Below are 21,968 nucleotides of genomic sequence, written 5' to 3'. Positions count from 1 at the left end.
ACTCCAGCTGAAAAATTTTGCTATAATGATGGACTTTGCCACTTGGAGAGAATTTATATAGTTGGGAAGAAGCATTCAAAGCCCTAGTGCATTTCATCTATTTTACGGACTGCAAAGGCACTATAAAGGCCAGCACGAGCTTTTTGTTGGACTTTTTCTTTTTGAGTAGCTGCTGGACGTTTTGAAGCGGTTTGGGATCTGCTAGAGTGCAAGGTAATACATAGAGTTTGAGGAAAGTGATATACACATTTTATATCTCCAAGGAGGTGGATGCAGTTCAGTGTGTGCGAGTTACATGTTGAGCAGCTGATCACACAGAAAAGAAGAGGCTGCGCTGCAATTGCCTTTTCATTTGCAGCTTATAAACTGCACAGCCCACAATGAAACAATTCCACTTCCTTCTGTGCTACATACAGGATCACATTCTCTCAGTCTCTAAGAGCCAGGACCCCCAGCGGAGCTCTTCCCTGCGCTGCTCCTACACCAATGAGGCCGGAGCCGCAAACAGCTTGGCTTTTTCCCTGGCACCGTCTGCCAGCGCTCATCAAAATAACCACACGATGGCGCTGTCGACTAACAAAAGAAGGAAACGCACCGAGGCCAGCTCCAAAGGACAGAGCCGAGTTGGAAACGTCCCTGCTCTCAAATTAACTGTGCCAGGAAAAAAAGACTTTGCTGATCTTCCCCCTCCAAGTGTGCAAACACTTTTGCACCACACTCAAAGGGCAACACAAAATCCTCTGCCCTAACAAACATTTTCACTCTCGCAGAGTCCGGTAACAAACTCAAAGACATCCGCTCAACAAATGTGCCAGCGGAGAGAGAAAGTTCTTTGCTGCCTACAATTTCAGCTTCACCCATCAAACAATGAACACACACCCTGCTATTGGCACTTTTCTTTTCAGCTCTACACTCCTAAGCTTTCAGTCTCAGAGTCAAGATCCAAGCAGCATGGCAACAGGGACTACTCACGCACTAAACTACAAGGACAAAAAGCTCAACAACTTGCTGTCTAGATTCCCACTGTCAGTTCAACAGCTCTAACCCACAGGGAAACCTCTTGGGAAAAACCTTTAAATTCACTGAGACCACCCAAAGTGCCCATCCAAACTTAATTTCTTTGCCAAAGAGAAGAACAAGAAGCTCATTTCAAGAGAAATGGCATCCCCTCCTCCAAAATCCAAAACATCCAGTGACTGATCCCATACAATGGTGTCAGAACACTCTTACTAGAGGCAGACAGCCTTCCAAAGATGGATACTGACTCAATGACTGTACAAATTGAGGGAGTGCTTCCAAATATGCCGGCACAAGAAGCTGCTGTCGTCCTTGAGCTGCGCGACACAGCTTCTTATCTGCACCTCCAACTCTGGGGCTACGTGCTTTCCTTCCCATGAGAAAGCATTGCCATTCTCCTTCAGGAACTTACCAAGCCAAGCTGTATGCCATGTCCTGTACTATGTCCAACAATGGCTCCTGCACAGAAGGGTCTACGACATAAATATCTTGCTGGACTATACCTCCTCATGGTACCTTTAACGCCTGCCCTATTACATTGTCACTATATCTTTTACTTGCCAAGGAAAGGCACTCAGAGTCACTTGGCCTTGCCTTGCCTTTGATGCTGTGGCTAGTCTACTCTTGTTTTGCTTGCTTGCTTATGTGTGCCTTGCCTGGCAAGACCTAGAAAGACCTTCCTTGCTTTGCTTTGCCTTGCCTACCGCTCTTTGCAATGCAAACCAAGTGTAGGCGCAATTGTAGGCAAGTCAAGGGAGAAGCTGACAAGGCTGGAGCCATGAGGGGCAAGCAAATGGAGTGGTAGGTGAGAGAAGGCCCAGAACTTCTAGGCAAGGATGGGCATAGGAAGGCCAGGCAGAAACAGGAGGGCCTAGGCAAGGCTAGGTTTCCCTGGAGGAAAGCAGTAGGCAGGTCAAGTGTGGGCGTAGGCACTGGAGGGAGTGCAAGGCTAGGGAGGCAAGGCAGGGCAAGGCAAGGAAACTTTTGGGTCACCAAGGCAAGACAAATGAGAGGTACATTCAAAGACTGCTGGTACACAAAAGGGGCTAGGACAGACTTCTCTGGCTGGCCTTGATCTCACATGGGCCATCTCTAATCGGCACCTAAAACACTTGGATTACCTGCTTTCCTTGGTATACAAAAGAACTGTCATTCTGGTCCTGAAGCGCAAAGGTGAAATGTGAATTTTATGTCCAAAATTCAAGACATGTAAGGATAGGTGCCAGAAGCAAGCTGCCAGGACAGATGGGTGTGCTTGCACGTGACCTCTTTTGGGCTTCCTCTCACATGCTCCTGAAACGCTGGAGATACGTGAAAGCCTTGAGAGTCCTAGGAGAAGCAGGCAGGGCAAGGCAAGATGAAGAAATGCCGCAAAAAGAGGGGTATTGAATTCCAGGTGGGGCACGAGTGAGCAAGGGAATGCAAGGCAAGGGAGAGGAGAGGTTCAAAGGTAACGCCAAGAAAAGTGGTGGCTTTGCCAGGCAAGACAAAGGAGAGGCAAGCAAGGCAATGAGAGTCCTAGAAGGAGAAGGAAATGAAAGATTGGAGCTGGACAAAGGGGAAGGGAAACTGGACAAAGTGGCAAGGGGGATGGCTGGTGCAAGGCACTGGACTGGTAGGAAGGGCAAGGGAAAGACATGGATGGGTCAGGAAGGAAGAGGAAAGCAATGGCCAGGAATGACAAAGAAATGCAAGGTTGGATAGGAAAGGAAAGGCAAGGCAATGTAGGGAAGGGGTAGGCCAGACAATGGGTGTCTTAAGAGGAAAAGTATGCATAGCAAGGCCAAGAGAAAAGCGGTAAAGAAGTTAGCGTGGGGGATAGGTGAGTGTAGCTGAGAAAGAAAGAAAGAAAGTGCCTCATTCCAGTATGTATGTATGTATGTGTGTGTGAAGTTTGCAGGATGTAAAGCAGAGACTTGATGGTGGAGTGAAAGGATGCTTTTGAATACACGTGGCAAGGTCCAAGCAAACTATTTGTCTTGGCACATCTGTGTCCCATAAACTTCTTAGTTTAGATTCAGACTGTAAGCGAGACAGAGAACACCCCTAAAATTACAGCTGAGCAAGAAAGCAGGTGGCATCAGCATGTTTTAAAGGAAGCAGTTTTTTTGTGTGAGAAGAAAATGGACATATGAGACTCCAGCAGTATCGACGTTCAGCTTAGAAGCAAAGTGCAATGATTCCGTACAAACTCTGAAAATGAAACGCGGCAATAAAAAGGCAATGGGACATGTCAGCGAAAGCTTTGTGGCCAAGCAGGGTGAGATGTTTGAAGCAGAACCACAGTTTGGTTTCACTAAGGATCCATCATGGTGGATTGCAAACATGTGCCAAGACAACACATATTCTGCAGCTGTTGCAGCTCTCCGCAGGAACACTAGCGCTTTCCCTTAGACTCTAAAATGCAGAGAAATGGCCTGCGCAACGCAGAAGCTATTTGTGCTGCTTGTACACCTCTTCCAACCCCTCAGTGGAAACTATTGCGCCTGCCTATAGGCTCTGAGATCCAGAGAACACAATGGTAGAGGCAGTGGAGAATGGAAGGAGAGAGTGAAGTTTGATGAGTGAGTTTGATGTGACTTATGTGGAGCACGCAGAAAATGTAGCCCCGTACTGGTTTTTACACCTGGAGCCTATTTCTGTAAGACATTTCAGGTGGACATTTTTGATCAAGAAGCCAGAGTGAAAAAATTGACAGCAGGTCTCTCTGGGAAAGAAAAAGCAGCAAGGAGTCGTGTGCCATTTAAATGCTGCTATAAGAAGGGCGTACTTTAGCAGCATCTCTCTTGACACTTCTATCTGTGTAATCTCTAGCTGCTTGGACACAGCGACACTGAAAATAATTGTACTGCAAATACCAAGTTACACAGGGAAAAAGGGTAGGTCAGCAAATGCCTTCTGTCCTGGCACATCTCTCAGTCAGAACTCCAGCTGAAAAATTTTGCTGTAATGATGGACTTTGCCACTTGGAGAGAATTTATATAGTTGGGAAGAAGCATTCAAAGCCCTAGTGCATTTCGTCTATTTTACGGACTGCAAAGGCACTATGAAGGCCAGCACTAGCTTTTTGTTGGACTTTTTCTTTTTGAGTAGCTGCTGGATGCTTTGAAGCGGTTTGGGATCTGCTAGAGTGCAAGGTAATACATAGAGTTTGAGGAAAGTGATATACACATTTTATATCTCCAGGGAGGTGGATGCAGTTCAGTGTGTGCGAGTTACATGTTGAGCAGCTGATCACACAGAAAAGAAGAGGCTGCGCTGCAATTGCCTTTTCATTTGCAGCTTATAAACTGCACAGCCCACAATGAAACAATTCCACTTCCTTCTGTGCTACATACAGGATCACATTCTCTCAGTCTCTAAGAGCCAGGACCCCCAGCGGAGCTCTTCCCTGCGCTGCTCCTACACCAATGAGGCCGGAGCCGCAAACAGCTTGGCTTTTTCCCTGGCACCGTCTGCCAGCGCTCATCAAAATAACCACACGATGGCGCTGTCGACTAACAAAAGAAGGAAACGCACCGAGGCCAGCTCCAAAGGACAGAGCCGAGTTGGAAACGTCCCTGCTCTCAAATTAACTGTGCCAGGAAAAAAAGACTTTGCTGATCTTCCCCCTCCAAGTGTGCAAACACTTTTGCACCACACTCAAAGGGCAACACGAAATCCTCTGCCCTAACAAACATTTTCACTCTCGCAGAGTCCGGTAACAAACTCAAAGACATCCGCTCAACAAATGTGCCAGCGGAGAGAGAAAGTTCTTTGCTGCCTACAATTTCAGCTTCACCCATCAAACAATGAACACACACCCTGCTATTGGCACTTTTCTTTTCAGCTCTACGCTCCTAAGCTTTCAGTCTCAGAGTCAAGATCCAAGCAGCATGGCAACAGGGACTACTCACACACTAAAGCTACAAGGACAAAAAGCTCAACAACTTGGTGTCTAGATTCCCACTGTCAGTTCAACAGCTCTAACCCACAGGGAAACCTCTTGGGAAAAACCTTTAAATTCACTGAGACCACCCAAAGTGCCCATCCAAACTTAATTTCTTTGCCAAAGAGAAGAACAAGAAGCTCATTTCAAGAGAAATGGCATCCCCTCCTCCAAAATCCAAAACATCCAGTGACTGATCCCATACAATGGTGTCAGAACACTCTTACTAGAGGCAGACAGCCTTCCAAAGATGGATACTGACTCAATGACTGTACAAATTGAGGGAGTGCTTCCAAATATGCCGGCACAAGAAGCTGCTGTCGTCCTTGAGCTGCGCGACACAGCTTCTTATCTGCACCTCCAACTCTGGGGCTACGTGCTTTCCTTCCCATGAGAAAGCATTGCCATTCTCCTTCAGGAACTTACCAAGCCAAACTGTATGCCATGTCCTGTACTATGTCCAACAATGGCTCCTGCACAGAAGGGTCTACGACATAAATATCTTGCTGGACTATACCTCCTCATGGTACCTTTAACGCCTGTCCTATTACATTGTCACTATATCTTTTACTTGCCAAGGAAAGGCACTCAGAGTCACTTGGCCTTGCCTTGCCTTTGATGCTGTGGCTAGTCTACTCTTGTTTTGCTTGCTTGCTTATGTGTGCCTTGCCTGGCAAGACCTAGAAAGACCTTCCTTGCTTTGCTTTGCCTTGCCTACCGCTCTTTGCAATGCAAACCAAGTGTAGGCGCAATTGTAGGCAAGTCAAGGGAGAAGCTGACAAGGCTGGTGCCATGAGGGGCAAGCAAATGGAGTGGTAGGTGAGAGAAGGCCCAGAACTTCTAGGCAAGGATGGGCATAGGAAGGCCAGGCAGAAACAGGAAGGCCTAGGCAAGGCTAGGTTTCCCCGGAGGAAAGCAGTAGGCAGGTCAAGTGTGGGCGTAGGCACTGGAGGGAGTGCAAGGCTAAGGAGGCAAGGCAGGGCAAGGCAAGGAAACTTTTGGGTCACCAAGGCAAGACAAATGAGAGGTACATTCAAAGACTGCTGGTACACAAAAGGGGCTAGGACAGACTTCTCTGGCTGGCCTTGATCTCACATGGGCCATCTCTAATCTGCACCTAAAACACTTGGATTACCTGCTTTCCTTGGTATACAAAAGAACTGTCATTCTGGTCCTGAAGCACAAAGGTGAAATGTGAATTTTATGTCCAAAATTCAAGACATGTAAGGATAGGTGCCAGAAGCAAGCTGCCAGGACAGATGGGTGTGCTTGCACGTGACCTCTTTTGGGCTTCCTCTCACATGCTCCTGAAACGCTGGAGGTACGTGAAAGCCTTGAGAGTCCTAGGAGAAGTAGGCAGGGCAAGGCAAGATGAAGAAATTCCGCAAAAAGAGGGGTATTGAATTCCAGGTGGGGCACGAGTGAGCAAGGGAATGCAAGGCAAGGGAGAGGAGAGGTTCAAAGGTAACGCCAAGAAAAGTGGTGGCTTTGCCAGGCAAGACAAAGGAGAGGCAAGCAAGACAATGAGAGTCCTAGAAGGAGAAGGAAATGAAAGATTGGAGCTGGACAAAGGGGAAGGGAAACCGGACAAAGTGGCAAGGGGGATGGGTGGTGCAAGGCACTGGACTGGTAGGAAGGGCAAGGGAAAGACATGGATGGGTCAGGAAGGAAGAGGAAAACAATGGCCAGGAATGACAAAGAAATGCAAGGTTGGATAGGAAAGGAAAGGCAAGGCAATGTAGGGAAGGGGTAGGCCAGACAATGGGTGTCTTAAGAGGAAAAGTATGCATAGCAAGGCCAAGAGAAAAGCGGTAAAGAAGTTAGCATGGGGGATAGGTGAGTGTAGCTGAGAAAGAAAGAAAGTGCCTCATTCCAGTATGTATGTATGTATGTGTGTGTGAAGTTTGCAGGATGTAAAGCAGAGACTTGATGGTGGAGTGAAAGGATGCTTTTGAATACACGTGGCAAGGTCCAAGCAAACTATTTGTCTTGGCACATCTGTGTCCCATAAACTTCTTAGTTTAGATTCAGACTGTAAGCGGGACAGAGAACACCCCTAAAATTACAGCTGAGCAAGAAAGCAGGTCGCATCAGCATGTTTTAAAGGAAGCAGTTTTTTTGTGTGAGAAGAAAATGGACATATGAGACTCCAGCAGTATCGACGTTCAGCTTAGAAGCAAAGTGCAATGATTCCGTACAAACTCTGAAAATGAAACGCAGCAATAAAAAGGCAATGGGACATGTCAGCGAATGCTTTGTGGCCAAGCAGGGTGAGATGTTTGAAGCAGAACCACAGTTTGGTTTCACTAAGGATCCATCATGGTGGATTGCAAACATGTGCCAAGACAACACATATTCTGCAGCTGTTGCAGCTCTCCGCAGAAACACTAGCACTTTCCCTTAGGCTCTAAAATGCAGAGAAATGGCCTGTGCAGCGCAGAAGCTATTTGTGCTGCTTGTACACCTCTTCCAACCCCTCAGTGGAAACTATTGCGCCTGCCTTTAGACTCTGAGATCCAGAGAACACAATGGTAGAGGCAGTGGAGAATGGAAGGAGAGAGTGAAGTTTGATGAGTGAGTTTGATGTGACTTATGTGGAGCACGCAGAAAATGTAGCCCCGTACTGGTTTTTACACCTGGAGCCTATTTCTGTAAGACATTTCAGGTGGACATTTTTGATCAAGAAGCCAGAGTGAAAAAATTGACAGCAGGTCTCTCTAGGAAAGAAAAAGCAGCAAGGCGTCGTGTGCCATTTAAATGCTGCTATAAGAAGGGCGTACTTTAGCAGCATCTCTCTTGACACTTCTATCTGTGTAATCTCTAGCTGCTTGGACACAGCGACACTGAAAATAATTGTACTGCAAATACCAAGTTACACAGGGAAAAAGGGTAGGTCAGCAAATGCCTTCTGTCCTGGCACATCTCTCAGTCAGAACTCCAGCTGAAAAATTTTGCTGTAATGATGGACTTTGCCACTTGGAGAGAATTTATATAGTTGGGAAGAAGCATTCAAAGCCCTAGTGCATTTCGTCTATTTTACGGACTGCAAGGGCACTATAAAGGCCAGCACTAGCTTTTTGTTGGACTTTTTCTTTTTGAGTAGCTGCTGGACGTTTTGAAGCGGTTTGGGATCTGCTAGAGTGCAAGGTAATACATAGAGTTTGAGGAAAGTGATATACACATTTTATATCTCCAGGGAGGTGGATGCAGTTCAGTGTGTGCGAGTTACATGTTGAGCAGCTGATCACACAGAAAAGAAGAGGCTGCGCTGCAATTGCCTTTTCATTTGCAGCTTATAAACTGCACAGCCCACAATGAAACAATTCCACTTCCTTCTGTGCTACATACAGGATCACATTCTCTCAGTGTCTAAGAGCCAGGACCCCCAGCGGAGCTCTTCCCTGCGCTGCTCCTACACCAATGAGGCCGGAGCCGCAAACAGCTTGGCTTTTTCCCTGGCACCGTCTGCCAGCGCTCATCAAAATAACCACACGATGGCGCTGTCGACTAACAAAAGAAGGAAACGCACCGAGGCCAGCTCCAAAGGACAGAGCCGAGTTGGAAACGTCCCTGCTCTCAAATTAACTGTGCCAGGAAAAAAAGACTTTGCTGATCTTCCCCCTCCAAGTGTGCAAACACTTTTGCACCACACTCAAAGGGCAACACAAAATCCTCTGCCCTAACAAACATTTTCACTCTCGCAGAGTCCGGTAACAAACTCAAAGACATCCGCTCAACAAATGTGCCAGCGGAGAGAGAAAGTTCTTTGCTGCCTACAATTTCAACTTCACCCATCAAACAATGAACACACACCCTGCTATTGGCACTTTTCTTTTCAGCTCTACGCTCCTAAGCTTTCAGTCTCAGAGTCAAGATCCAAGCAGCATGGCAACAGGGACTACTCACACACTAAAGCTACAAGGACAAAAAGCTCAACAACTTGGTGTCTAGATTCCCACTGTCAGTTCAACAGCTCTAACCCACAGGGAAACCTCTTGGGAAAAACCTTTAAATTCACTGAGACCACCCAAAGTGCCCATCCAAACTTAATTTCTTTGCCAAAGAGAAGAACAAGAAGCTCATTTCAAGAGAAATGGCATCCCCTCCTCCAAAATCCAAAACATCCAGTGACTGATCCCATACAATGGTGTCAGAACACTCTTACTAGAGGCAGACAGCCTTCCAAAGATGGATACTGACTCAATGACTGTACAAATTGAGGGAGTGCTTCCAAATATGCCGGCACAAGAAGCTGCTGTCGTCCTTGAGCTGCGCGACACAGCTTCTTATCTGCACCTCCAACTCTGGGGCTACGTGCTTTCCTTCCCATGAGAAAGCATTGCCATTCTCCTTCAGGAACTTACCAAGCCAAGCTGTATGCCATGTCCTGTACTATGTCCAACAATGGCTCCTGCACAGAAGGGTCTACGACATAAATATCTTGCTGGACTATACCTCCTCATAGTACCTTTAACGCCTGCCCTATTACATTGTCACTATATCTTTTACTTGCCAAGGAAAGGCACTCATAGTCACTTGGCCTTGCCTTGCCTTTGATGCTGTGGCTAGTCTACTCTTGTTTTGCTTGCTTGCTTGCTTATGTGTGCCTTGCCTGGCAAGACCTAGAAAGACCTTCCTTGCTTTGCTTTGCCTTGCCTACCGCTCTTTGCAATGCAAACCAAGTGTAGGCGCAATTGTAGGCAAGTCAAGGGAGAAGCTGACAAGGCTGGAGCCATGAGGGGCAAGCAAATGGAGTGGTAGGTGAGAGAAGGCCCAGAACTTCTAGGCAAGGATGGGCATAGGAAGGCCAGGCAGAAACAGGAAGGCCTAGGCAAGGCTAGGTTTCCTTGGAGGAAAGCAGTAGGCAGGTCAAGTGTGGGCGTAGGCACTGGAGGGAATGCAAGGCTAGGGAGGCAAGGCAGGGCAAGGCAAGGAAACTTTTGGGTCACCAAGGCAAGACAAATGAGAGGTACATTCAAAGACTGCTGGTACACAAAAGGGGCTAGGACAGACTTCTCTGGCTGGCCTTGATCTCACATGGGCCATCTCTAATCGGCACCTAAAACACTTGGATTACCTGCTTTCCTTGGTATACAAAAGAACTGTCATTCTGGTCCTGAAGCGCAAAGGTGAAATGTGAATTTTATGTCCAAAATTCAAGACATGTAAGGATAGGTGCCAGAAGCAAGCTGCCAGGACAGATGGGTGTGCTTGCACGTGACCTCTTTTGGGCTTCCTCTCACATGCTCCTGAAACGCTGGAGGTACGTGAAAGCCTTGAGAGTCCTAGGAGAAGCAGACAGGGCAAGGCAAGATGAAGAAATTCCACAAAAAGAGGCGTATTGAATTTTAGGTGGGGGACGAGTGAGCAAGGGAATGCAAGGCAAGGGAGAGGAGAGGTTCAAAGGTAACGCCAAGAAAAGTGGTGGCTTTGCCAGGCAAGACAAAGGAGAGGCAAGCAAGGCAATGAGAGTCCTAGAAGGAGAAGGAAATGAAAGATTGGAGCTGGACAAAGGGGAAGGGAAACTGGACAAAGTGGCAAGGGGGATGGGTGGTGCAAGGCACTGGACTGGTAGGAAGGGCAAGGGAAAGACATGGATGGGTCAGGAAGGAAGAGGAAAGCAATGGCCATAAAATGACAAAGAAATGCAAGGTTGGATAGGAAAGGAAAGGCAAGGCAATGTAGGGAAGGGGTAGGCCAGACGATGGGTGTCTTAAGAGAAAAAGTATGCATAGCAAGGCCAAGAGAAAAGCGGTAAAGAAGTTAGCGTGGGGGATAGGTAAGTGTAGCTGGGAAAGAAAGAAAGAAAGAAAGAAAGTGCCTCATTCCAGTATGTATGTATGTATGTGTGTGTGAAGTTTGCAGGATGTAAAGCAGAGACTTGATGGTGGAGTGAAAGGATGCTTTTGAATACACGTAGCAAGGTCCAAGCAAACTATTTGTCTTGGCACATCTGTGTCCCATAAACTTCTTAGTTTAGATTCAGACTGTAAGCGGGACAGAGAACACCCCTAAAATTACAGCTGAGCAAGAAAGCAGGTGGCATCAGCATGTTTTAAAGGAAGCAGTTTTTTTGTGTGAGAAGAAAATGGACATATGAGACTCCAGCAGTATCGACGTTCAGCTTAGAAGCAAAGTGCAATGATTCCGTACAAACTCTGAAAATGAAACGCGGCAATAAAAAGGCAATGGGACATGTCAGCGAAAGCTTTGTGGCCAAGCAGGGTGAGATGTTTGAAGCAGAACCACAGTTTGGTTTCACTAAGGATCCATCATGGTGGATTGCAAACATGTGCCAAGACAACACATATTCTGCAGCTGTTGCAGCTCTCCGCAGGAACACTAGCGCTTTCCCTTAGACTCTAAAATGCAGAGAAATGGCCTGCGCAACGCAGAAGCTATTTGTGCTGCTTGTACACCTCTTCCAACCCCTCAGTGGAAACTATTGCGCCTGCCTATAGGCTCTGAGATCCAGAGAACACAATGGTAGAGGCAGTGGAGAATGGAAGGAGAGAGTGAAGTTTGATGAGTGAGTTTGATGTGACTTATGTGGAGCACGCAGAAAATGTAGCCCCGTACTGGTTTTTACACCTGGAGCCTATTTCTGTAAGACATTTCAGGTGGACATTTTTGATCAAGAAGCCAGAGTGAAAAAATTGACAGCAGGTCTCTCTGGGAAAGAAAAAGCAGCAAGGCGTCGTGTGCCATTTAAATGCTGCTATAAGAAGGGCGTACTTTAGCAGCATCTCTCTTGACACTTCTATCTGTGTAATCTCTAGCTGCTTGGACACAGCGACACTGAAAATAATTGTACTGCAAATACCAAGTTACACAGGGAAAAAGGGTAGGTCAGCAAATGCCTTCTGTCCTGGCACATCTCTCAGTCAGAACTCCAGCTGAAAAATTTTGCTATAATGATGGACTTTGCCACTTGGAGAGAATTTATATAGTTGGGAAGAAGCATTCAAAGCCCTAGTGCATTTCATCTATTTTACGGACTGCAAAGGCACTATAAAGGCCAGCACGAGCTTTTTGTTGGACTTTTTCTTTTTGAGTAGCTGCTGGACGTTTTGAAGCGGTTTGGGATCTGCTAGAGTGCAAGGTAATACATAGAGTTTGAGGAAAGTGATATACACATTTTATATCTCCAAGGAGGTGGATGCAGTTCAGTGTGTGCGAGTTACATGTTGAGCAGCTGATCACACAGAAAAGAAGAGGCTGCGCTGCAATTGCCTTTTCATTTGCAGCTTATAAACTGCACAGCCCACAATGAAACAATTCCACTTCCTTCTGTGCTACATACAGGATCACATTCTCTCAGTCTCTAAGAGCCAGGACCCCCAGCGGAGCTCTTCCCTGCGCTGCTCCTACACCAATGAGGCCGGAGCCGCAAACAGCTTGGCTTTTTCCCTGGCACCGTCTGCCAGCGCTCATCAAAATAACCACACGATGGCGCTGTCGACTAACAAAAGAAGGAAACGCACCGAGGCCAGCTCCAAAGGACAGAGCCGAGTTGGAAACGTCCCTGCTCTCAAATTAACTGTGCCAGGAAAAAAAGACTTTGCTGATCTTCCCCCTCCAAGTGTGCAAACACTTTTGCACCACACTCAAAGGGCAACACAAAATCCTCTGCCCTAACAAACATTTTCACTCTCGCAGAGTCCGGTAACAAACTCAAAGACATCCGCTCAACAAATGTGCCAGCGGAGAGAGAAAGTTCTTTGCTGCCTACAATTTCAGCTTCACCCATCAAACAATGAACACACACCCTGCTATTGGCACTTTTCTTTTCAGCTCTACACTCCTAAGCTTTCAGTCTCAGAGTCAAGATCCAAGCAGCATGGCAACAGGGACTACTCACGCACTAAACTACAAGGACAAAAAGCTCAACAACTTGCTGTCTAGATTCCCACTGTCAGTTCAACAGCTCTAACCCACAGGGAAACCTCTTGGGAAAAACCTTTAAATTCACTGAGACCACCCAAAGTGCCCATCCAAACTTAATTTCTTTGCCAAAGAGAAGAACAAGAAGCTCATTTCAAGAGAAATGGCATCCCCTCCTCCAAAATCCAAAACATCCAGTGACTGATCCCATACAATGGTGTCAGAACACTCTTACTAGAGGCAGACAGCCTTCCAAAGATGGATACTGACTCAATGACTGTACAAATTGAGGGAGTGCTTCCAAATATGCCGGCACAAGAAGCTGCTGTCGTCCTTGAGCTGCGCGACACAGCTTCTTATCTGCACCTCCAACTCTGGGGCTACGTGCTTTCCTTCCCATGAGAAAGCATTGCCATTCTCCTTCAGGAACTTACCAAGCCAAGCTGTATGCCATGTCCTGTACTATGTCCAACAATGGCTCCTGCACAGAAGGGTCTACGACATAAATATCTTGCTGGACTATACCTCCTCATGGTACCTTTAACGCCTGCCCTATTACATTGTCACTATATCTTTTACTTGCCAAGGAAAGGCACTCAGAGTCACTTGGCCTTGCCTTGCCTTTGATGCTGTGGCTAGTCTACTCTTGTTTTGCTTGCTTGCTTATGTGTGCCTTGCCTGGCAAGACCTAGAAAGACCTTCCTTGCTTTGCTTTGCCTTGCCTACCGCTCTTTGCAATGCAAACCAAGTGTAGGCGCAATTGTAGGCAAGTCAAGGGAGAAGCTGACAAGGCTGGAGCCATGAGGGGCAAGCAAATGGAGTGGTAGGTGAGAGAAGGCCCAGAACTTCTAGGCAAGGATGGGCATAGGAAGGCCAGGCAGAAACAGGAGGGCCTAGGCAAGGCTAGGTTTCCCTGGAGGAAAGCAGTAGGCAGGTCAAGTGTGGGCGTAGGCACTGGAGGGAGTGCAAGGCTAGGGAGGCAAGGCAGGGCAAGGCAAGGAAACTTTTGGGTCACCAAGGCAAGACAAATGAGAGGTACATTCAAAGACTGCTGGTACACAAAAGGGGCTAGGACAGACTTCTCTGGCTGGCCTTGATCTCACATGGGCCATCTCTAATCGGCACCTAAAACACTTGGATTACCTGCTTTCCTTGGTATACAAAAGAACTGTCATTCTGGTCCTGAAGCGCAAAGGTGAAATGTGAATTTTATGTCCAAAATTCAAGACATGTAAGGATAGGTGCAAGAAGCAAGCTGCCAGGACAGATGGGTGTGCTTGCACGTGACCTCTTTTGGGCTTCCTCTCACATGCTCCTGAAACGCTGGAGATACGTGAAAGCCTTGAGAGTCCTAGGAGAAGCAGGCAGGGCAAGGCAAGATGAAGAAATGCCGCAAAAAGAGGGGTATTGAATTCCAGGTGGGGCACGAGTGAGCAAGGGAATGCAAGGCAAGGGAGAGGAGAGGTTCAAAGGTAACGCCAAGAAAAGTGGTGGCTTTGCCAGGCAAGACAAAGGAGAGGCAAGCAAGGCAATGAGAGTCCTAGAAGGAGAAGGAAATGAAAGATTGGAGCTGGACAAAGGGGAAGGGAAACTGGACAAAGTGGCAAGGGGGATGGCTGGTGCAAGGCACTGGACTGGTAGGAAGGGCAAGGGAAAGACATGGATGGGTCAGGAAGGAAGAGGAAAGCAATGGCCAGGAATGACAAAGAAATGCAAGGTTGGATAGGAAAGGAAAGGCAAGGCAATGTAGGGAAGGGGTAGGCCAGACAATGGGTGTCTTAAGAGGAAAAGTATGCATAGCAAGGCCAAGAGAAAAGCGGTAAAGAAGTTAGCGTGGGGGATAGGTGAGTGTAGCTGAGAAAGAAAGAAAGAAAGTGCCTCATTCCAGTATGTATGTATGTATGTGTGTGTGAAGTTTGCAGGATGTAAAGCAGAGACTTGATGGTGGAGTGAAAGGATGCTTTTGAATACACGTGGCAAGGTCCAAGCAAACTATTTGTCTTGGCACATCTGTGTCCCATAAACTTCTTAGTTTAGATTCAGACTGTAAGCGAGACAGAGAACACCCCTAAAATTACAGCTGAGCAAGAAAGCAGGTGGCATCAGCATGTTTTAAAGGAAGCAGTTTTTTTGTGTGAGAAGAAAATGGACATATGAGACTCCAGCAGTATCGACGTTCAGCTTAGAAGCAAAGTGCAATGATTCCGTACAAACTCTGAAAATGAAACGCGGCAATAAAAAGGCAATGGGACATGTCAGCGAAAGCTTTGTGGCCAAGCAGGGTGAGATGTTTGAAGCAGAACCACAGTTTGGTTTCACTAAGGATCCATCATGGTGGATTGCAAACATGTGCCAAGACAACACATATTCTGCAGCTGTTGCAGCTCTCCGCAGGAACACTAGCGCTTTCCCTTAGACTCTAAAATGCAGAGAAATGGCCTGCGCAACGCAGAAGCTATTTGTGCTGCTTGTACACCTCTTCCAACCCCTCAGTGGAAACTATTGCGCCTGCCTATAGGCTCTGAGATCCAGAGAACACAATGGTAGAGGCAGTGGAGAATGGAAGGAGAGAGTGAAGTTTGATGAGTGAGTTTGATGTGACTTATGTGGAGCACGCAGAAAATGTAGCCCCGTACTGGTTTTTACACCTGGAGCCTATTTCTGTAAGACATTTCAGGTGGACATTTTTGATCAAGAAGCCAGAGTGAAAAAATTGACAGCAGGTCTCTCTGGGAAAGAAAAAGCAGCAAGGAGTCGTGTGCCATTTAAATGCTGCTATAAGAAGGGCGTACTTTAGCAGCATCTCTCTTGACACTTCTATCTGTGTAATCTCTAGCTGCTTGGACACAGCGACACTGAAAATAATTGTACTGCAAATACCAAGTTACACAGGGAAAAAGGGTAGGTCAGCAAATGCCTTCTGTCCTGGCACATCTCTCAGTCAGAACTCCAGCTGAAAAATTTTGCTGTAATGATGGACTTTGCCACTTGGAGAGAATTTATATAGTTGGGAAGAAGCATTCAAAGCCCTAGTGCATTTCGTCTATTTTACGGACTGCAAAGGCACTATGAAGGCCAGCACTAGCTTTTTGTTGGACTTTTTCTTTTTGAGTAGCTGCTGGATGCTTTGAAGCGGTTTGGGATCTGCTAGAGTGCAAGGTAATACATAGAGTTTGAGGAAAGTGATATACACATTTTATATCTCCAGGGAGGTGGATGCAGTTCAGTGTGTGCGAGTTACATGTTGAGCAGCTGATCACACAGAAAAGAAGAGGCTGCGCTGCAATTGCCTTTTCATTTGCAGCTTATAAACTGCACAGCCCACAATGAAACAATTCCACTTCCTTCTGTGCTACATACAGGATCACATTCTCTCAGTCTCTAAGAGCCAGGACCCCCAGCGGAGCTCTTCCCTGCGCTGCTCCTACACCAATGAGGCCGGAGCCGCAAACAGCTTGGCTTTTTCCCTGTCACCGTCTGCCAGCGCTCATCAAAATAACCACACGATGGCGCTGTCGACTAACAAAAGAAGGAAACGCACCGAGGCCAGCTCCAAAGGACAGAGCCGAGTTGGAAACGTCCCTGCTCTCAAATTAACTGTGCCAGGAAAAAAAGACTTTGCTGATCTTCCCCCTCCAAGTGTGCAAACACTTTTGCACCACACTCAAAGGGCAACACAAAATCCTCTGCCCTAACAAACATTTTCACTCTCGCAGAGTCCGGTAACAAACTCAAAGACATCCGCTCAACAAATGTGCCAGCGGAGAGAGAAAGTTCTTTGCTGCCTACAATTTCAACTTCACCCATCAAACAATGAACACACACCCTGCTATTGGCACTTTTCTTTTCAGCTCTACGCTCCTAAGCTTTCAGTCTCAGAGTCAAGATCCAAGCAGCATGGCAACAGGGACTACTCACACACTAAAGCTACAAGGACAAAAAGCTCAACAACTTGGTGTCTAGATTCCCACTGTCAGTTCAACAGCTCTAACCCACAGGGAAACCTCTTGGGAAAAACCTTTAAATTCACTGAGACCACCCAAAGTGCCCATCCAAACTTAATTTCTTTGCCAAAGAGAAGAGCAAGAAGCTCATTTCAAGAGAAATGGCATCCCCTCCTCCAAAATCCAAAACATCCAGTGACTGATCCCATACAATGGTGTCAGAACACTCTTACTAGAGGCGGACAGCCTTCCAAAGATGGATACTGACTCAATGACTGTACAAATTGAGGGAGTGCTTCCAAATATGCCGGCACAAGAAGCTGCTGTCGTCCTTGAGCTGCGCGACACAGCTTCTTATCTGCACCTCCAACTCTGGGGCTACGTGCTTTCCTTCCCATGAGAAAGCATTGCCATTCTCCTTCAGGAACTTACCAAGCCAAGCTGTATGCCATGTCCTGTACTATGTCCAACAATGGCTCCTGCACAGAAGGGTCTACGACATAAATATCTTGCTGGACTATACCTCCTCATGGTACCTTTAACGCCTGCCCTATTACATTGTCACTATATCTTTTACTTGCCAAGGAAAGGCACTCAGAGTCACTTGGCCTTGCCTTGCCTTTGATGCTGTGGCTAGTCTACTCTTGTTTTGCTTGCTTGCTTATGTGTGCCTTGCCTGGCAAGACCTAGAAAGACCTTCCTTGCTTTGCTTTGCCTTGCCTACCGCTCTTTGCAATGCAAACCAAGTGTAGGCGCAATTGTAGGCAAGTCAAGGGAGAAGCTGACAAGGCTGGAGCCATGAGGGGCAAGCAAATGGAGTGGTAGGTGAGAGAAGGCCCAGAACTTCTAGGCAAGGATGGGCATAGGAAGGCCAGGCAGAAACAGGAAGGCCTAGGCAAGGCTAGGTTTCCCTGGAGGAAAGCAGTAGGCAGGTCAAGTGTGGGCGTAGGCACTGGAGGGAGTGCAAGGCTAGGGAGGCAAGGCAGGGCAAGGCAAGGAAACTTTTGGGTCACCAAGGCAAGACAAATGAGAGGTACATTCAAAGACTGCTGGTACACAAAAGGGGCTAGGACAGACTTCTCTGGCTGGCCTTGATCTCACATGGGCCATCTCTAATCTGCACCTAAAACACTTGGATTACCTGCTTTCCTTGGTATTCAAAAGAACTGTCATTCTGGTCCTGAAGCGCAAAGGTGAAATGTGAATTTTATGTCCAAAATTCAAGACATGTAAGGATAGGTGCCAGAAGCAAGCTGCCAGGACAGATGGGTGTGCTTGCACGTGACCTCTTTTGGGCTTCCTCTCACATGTTCCTGAAACGCTGGAGGTACGTGAAAGCCTTGAGAGTCCTAGGAGAAGCAGGCAGGGCACGGCAAGATGAAGAAATGCCGCAAAAAGAGGGGTATTGAATTCCAGGTGGGGGACGACTGAGCAACGGAATGCAAGGCAAGGGAGAGGAGAGGTTCAAAGGTAACGCCAAGAAAAGTGGTGGCTTTGCCAGGCAAGACAAAGGAGAGGCAAGCAAGGCAATGAGAGTCCTAGAAGGAGAAGGAAATGAAAGATTGGAGCTGGACAAAGGGGAAGGGAAACTGGACAAAGTGGCAAGGGGGATGGGTGGTGCAAGGCACTGGACTGGTAGGAAGGGCAAGGGAAAGACATGGATGGGTCAGGAAGGAAGAGGAAAACAATGGCCAGGAATGACAAAGAAATGCAAGGTTGGATAGGAAAGGAAAGGCAAGGCAATGTAGGGAAGGGGTAGGCCAGACAATGGGTGTCTTAAGAGGAAAAGTATGCATAGCAAGGCCAAGAGAAAAGCGGTAAAGAAGTTAGCGTGGGGGATAGGTGAGTGTAGCTGAGAAAGAAAGAAAGAAAGAAAGAAAGTGCCTCATTCCAGTATGTATGTATGTATGTGTGTGTGAAGTTTGCAGGATGTAAAGCAGAGACTTGATGGTGGAGTGAAAGGATGCTTTTGAATACACGTGGCAAGGTCCAAGCAAACTATTTGTCTTGGCACATCTGTGTCCCATAAACTTCTTAGTTTAGATTCAGACTGTAAGCGGGACAGAGAACACCCCTAAAATTACAGCTGAGCAAGAAAGCAGGTCGCATCAGCATGTTTTAAAGGAAGCAGTTTTTTTGTGTGAGACGAAAATGGACATATGAGACTCCAGCAGTATCGACGTTCAGCTTAGAAGCAAAGTGCAATGATTCCGTACAAACTCTGAAAATGAAACGCAGCAATAAAAAGGCAATGGGACATGTCAGCGAAAGCTTTGTGGCCAAGCAGGGTGAGATGTTTGAAGCAGAACCACAGTTTGGTTTCACTAAGGATCCATCATGGTGGATTGCAAACATGTGCCAAGACAACACATATTCTGCAGCTGTTGCAGCTCTCCGCAGGAACACTAGCGCTTTCCCTTAGACTCGAAAATGCAGAGAAATGGCCTGCGCAGCGCAGAAGCTATTTGTGCTGCTTGTACACCTCTTCCAACCCCTCAGTGGAAACTATTGCGCCTGCCTTTAGACTCTGAGATCCAGAGAACACAATGGTAGAGGCAGTGGAGAATGGAAGGAGAGAGTGAAGTTTGATGAGTGAGTTTGATGTGACTTATGTGGAGCACGCAGAAAATGTAGCCCCGTACTGGTTTTTACACCTGGAGCCTATTTCTGTAAGACATTTCAGGTGGACATTTTTGATCAAGAAGCCAGAGTGAAAAAATTGACAGCAGGTCTCTCTGGGAAAGAAAAAGCAGCAAGGCGTCGTGTGCCATTTAAATGCTGCTATAAGAAGGGCGTACTTTAGCAGCATCTCTCTTGACACTTCTATCTGTGTAATCTCTAGCTGCTTGGACACAGCGACACTGAAAATAATTGTACTGCAAATACCAAGTTACACAGGGAAAAAGGGTAGGTCAGCAAATGCCTTCTGTCCTGGCACATCTCTCAGTCAGAACTCCAGCTGAAAAATTTTGCTGTAATGATGAACTTTGCCACCTGGAGAGAATTTATATAGTTGGGAAGAAGCATTCAAAGCCCTAGTGCATTTCGTCTATTTTACGGACTGCAAGGGCACTATAAAGACCAGAACTAGCTTTTTGTTGGACTTTTTGAGTATCTGCTGGATGCTTTGAAGCGGTTTGGGATCTGCTAGAGTGCAAGGTAATACATAGAGTTTGAGGAAAGTGATATACACATTTTATATCTCCAGGGAGGTGGATGCAGTTCCATGTGTGCGAGTTACATGTTGAGCAGCTGATCACACAGAAAAGAAGAGGCTGCGCTGCAATTGCCTTTTCATTTGCAGCTTATAAACTGCACAGCCCACAATGAAACAATTCCACTTCCTTCTGTGCTACATACAGGATCACATTCTCTCAGTCTCTAAGAGCCAGGACCCCCAGCGGAGCTCTTCCCTGCGCTGCTCCTACACCAATGAGGCCGGAGCCGCAAACAGCTTGGCTTTTTCCCTGGCACCGTCTGCCAGCGCTCATCAAAATAACCACACGATGGCGCTGTCGACTAACAAAAGAAGGAAACGCACCGAGGCCAGCTCCAAAGGACAGAGCCGAGTTGGAAACGTCCCTGCTCTCAAATTAACTGTGCCAGGAAAAAAAGACTTTGCTGATCTTCCCCCTCCAAGTGTGCAAACACTTTTGCACCACACTCAAAGGGCAACACAAAATCCTCTGCCCTAACAAACATTTTCACTCTCGCAGAGTCCGGTAACAAACTCAAAGACATCCGCTCAACAAATGTGCCAGCGGAGAGAGAAAGTTCTTTGCTGCCTACAATTTCAGCTTCACCCATCAAACAATGAACACACACCCTGCTATTGGCACTTTTCTTTTCAGCTCTACGCTCCTAAGCTTTCAGTCTCAGAGTCAAGATCCAAGCAGCATGGCAACAGGGACTACTCACACACTAAAGCTACAAGGACAAAAAGCTCAACAACTTGGTGTCTAGATTCCCACTGTCAGTTCAACAGCTCTAACCCACAGGGAAACCTCTTGGGAAAAACCTTTAAATTCACTGAGACCACCCAAAGTGCCCATCCAAACTTAATTTCTTTGCCAAAGAGAAGAACAAGAAGCTCATTTCAAGAGAAATGGCATCCCCTCCTCCAAAATCCAAAACATCCAGTGACTGATCCCATACAATGGTGTCAGAACACTCTTACTAGAGGCAGACAGCCTTCCAAAGATGGATACTGACTCAATGACTGTACAAATTGAGGGAGTGCTTCCAAATATGCCGGCACAAGAAGCTGCTGTCGTCCTTGAGCTGCGCAACACAGCTTCTTATCTGCACCTCCAACTCTGGGGCTACGTGCTTTCCTTCCCATGAGAAAGCATTGCCATTCTCCTTCAGGAACTTACCAAGCCAAACTGTATGCCATGTCCTGTACTATGTCCAACAATGGCTCCTGCACAGAAGGGTCTACGACATAAATATCTCTCTGGACTATACCTCCTCATGGTACCTTTAACGCCTGCCCTATTACATTGTCACTATATCTTTTACTTGCCAAGGAAAGGCACTCAGAGTCACTTGGCCTTGCCTTGCCTTTGATGCTGTGGCTAGTCTACTCTTGTTTTGCTTGCTTGCTTATGTGTGCCTTGCCTGACAAGACCTAGAAAGACCTTCCTAGCTTTGCTTTGCCTTGCCTGCCGCTCTTTGCAATGCAAACCAAGTGTAGGCGCAATTGTAGGCAAGTCAAGGGAGAAGCTGACAAGGCTGGAGCCATGAGGGGCAAGCAAATGGAGTGGTGGGTGAGAGAAGGCCCAGAACTTCTAGGCAAGGATGGGCATAGGAAGGCCAGGCAGAAACAGGAAGGCCTAGGCAAGGCTAGGTTTCCCTGGAGGAAAGCAGTAGGCAGGTCAAGTGTGGGCGTAGGCACTGGAGGGAGTGCAAGGCTAGGGAGGCAAGGCAGGGCAAGGCAAGGAAACTTTTGGGTCACCAAGGCAAGACAAATGAGAGGTACATTCAAAGACTGCTGGTACACAAAAGGGGCTAGGACAGACTTCTCTGTCTGGCCTTGATCTCACATGGGCCATCTCTAATCTGCACCTAAAACACTTGGATTACCTGCTTTCCTTGGTATACAAAAGAACTGTCATTCTGGTCCTGAAGCGCAAAGGTGAAATGTGAATTTTATGTCCAAAATTCAAGACATGTAAGGATAGGTGCCAGAAGCA

The sequence above is a fragment of the Poecile atricapillus genome, chromosome W (assembly GCF_030490865.1).
Source record: "Poecile atricapillus isolate bPoeAtr1 chromosome W, bPoeAtr1.hap1, whole genome shotgun sequence".
In the NCBI taxonomy this organism is placed as follows: domain Eukaryota; kingdom Metazoa; phylum Chordata; class Aves; order Passeriformes; family Paridae; genus Poecile; species Poecile atricapillus.
Note: the sequence above shows the minus strand (reverse complement) of the source record.